We start from the raw sequence: 2,185 nt of genomic DNA on the forward strand, positions 1-2,185 counted from the left end.
TGCTGGTAGAGTAGCTAGGCTAGCTTACCTAGCTGTACCGACTAGCTAGGTTAACTAGGATGCTGCTGGTAGAGTAGCTAGTTAGCTTACCTAGCTGTACCAACTAGCTAGGATAACTAGGATGCTGCTGGTAGAGTAGCTAGCTAGCTTACCTAGCTGTACCGACTAGCTAGGATAACTAGGGTTGCTGCTGGTAGAGTAGCTAGCTAGCTTACCTAGCTGTACCGACTAGCTAGGTTAACTAGGATGCTGCTGGTAGAGTAGCTAGCTAGCTTACCTAGCTGTACCGACTAGCTTGGCTAGGTAACAGGTTGTTCTGTACTTCATCTCGAGGATGATGACGAATCCGGTGAACCACAAAATGAAACAAGGATAGAGAGTGAAAAGGATCTGACTACACTCATACTGTCCCTGACCGTAAAGCAAAAAGCTAATTGAACAATAAACTTCAGCGTTTCAACACTGTAACAAACTCAGTTGTTATTCCCCAAGATCACCTCAGCCCACTCTGTGCGTAACCGCTTGGCGCCACACCGGACGTGGACACGGACAGTTCTGTACGGGAAGTTCCAGAACAGTGGCACAAATCAACTAAACCCAGTCTTTACAGTGGGTTACATTAGTAATATCCATTTTTTATTATTATGTTAAACAAACGTTCAAAGTTTTTTTATAACAACATTTTGAAATCTGGGCCCATATCCACAAAGCGTCTCAGAGTAGAAAATTGGTTGTAGAAGTGCTGACAATAAAGAGAATTGACTCTTATGGTTATATGGGGGGGGGTTAAGAACGAAGCAGAAGAGACATGTTGGTTGTTTGCTGTAACTAATGGACAAAGTTGTATTGTATTGTATTGTATTGTAATGTATTGTATTGTATTGTAATGTATTGTATTGTATTGTAATGTATTGTATTGTAATGTATTGTATTGTATTGTATTGCATTGTAATTCATTGTATTGTAAAAAAAGTCAGCCAGAGTTGACGTGGGCCATCGTTCAAACAAAGAGATGCCTCCCTGACCACCAGTGTGTTTGGATATAATGAAGATCAATTCAGAGAAGAAGAACCTCTAGAGTTCTGATCAAAGAGCCCTATAAAGGGTTCTACATTCTAAATATATATACTGTATACTCAGACAGGCTAACCTCCTATAAAGGATTCAATATATATTATATATACTGTATACTCAGACAGGCTAACCTCCTATAAAGGGTTCTATATATATATATTCTATATATACTGTATACTCAGACACTTCCTAACCTCCTATAATGGGTTCTATATATATTCTATATATACTGTATACCCAGACACTTCCTAACCTCCTATAAAGGATTCTATATATATATTATATATACTGTATACCCAGACACTTCCTAACCTCCTATAAAGGATTCTATATATATATTATATATACTGTATACTCAGACAGGCTAACCTCCTATAAAGGGTTCTATATATATATTATATATACTGTATACTCAGACAGGCTAACCTCCTATAAAGGGTTCTATATATATTCTATATATACTGTATACTCAGACACTTCCTAACCTCCTATAAAGGATTCTATATATATATATTATATATACTGTATACTCAGACACTTCCTAACCTCCTATAAAGGGTTCTATATATATTCTATATATACTGTATACTCAGACACTTCCTAACCTCCTATAAAGGATTATATATATATTATATATACTGTATACCCAGACACTTCCTAACCTCCTATAAAGGATTCTATATATATATATATATACTGTATACTCAGACACTTCCTAACCTCCTATAAAGGATTCTATATATATTCTATATATACTGTATACTCAGACACTTCCTAACCTCCTATAAAGGGTTCTATATATATTCTATATATACTGTATACTCAGACACTTCCTAACCTCCTATAAAGGGTTCTATATATATTCTATATGTACTGTATACTCAGACACTTCCTAACCTCCTATAAAGGGTTCTATATATATTATATATACTGTATACTCAGACACTTCCTAACCTGCTATAAAGGATTCTATATATATAATATATATACTGTATACCCAGACAGGCTAACCCTCCTATAAAGGGTTCTATATATATTATATATATATATAATATATTCTATATGTACTGTATACTCAGACACTTCCTAACCTCCTATAAAGGATTCTATA

This window comes from Salmo trutta, unplaced genomic scaffold, assembly GCF_901001165.1.
Source record: "Salmo trutta unplaced genomic scaffold, fSalTru1.1, whole genome shotgun sequence".
Classification (NCBI taxonomy): domain Eukaryota; kingdom Metazoa; phylum Chordata; class Actinopteri; order Salmoniformes; family Salmonidae; genus Salmo; species Salmo trutta.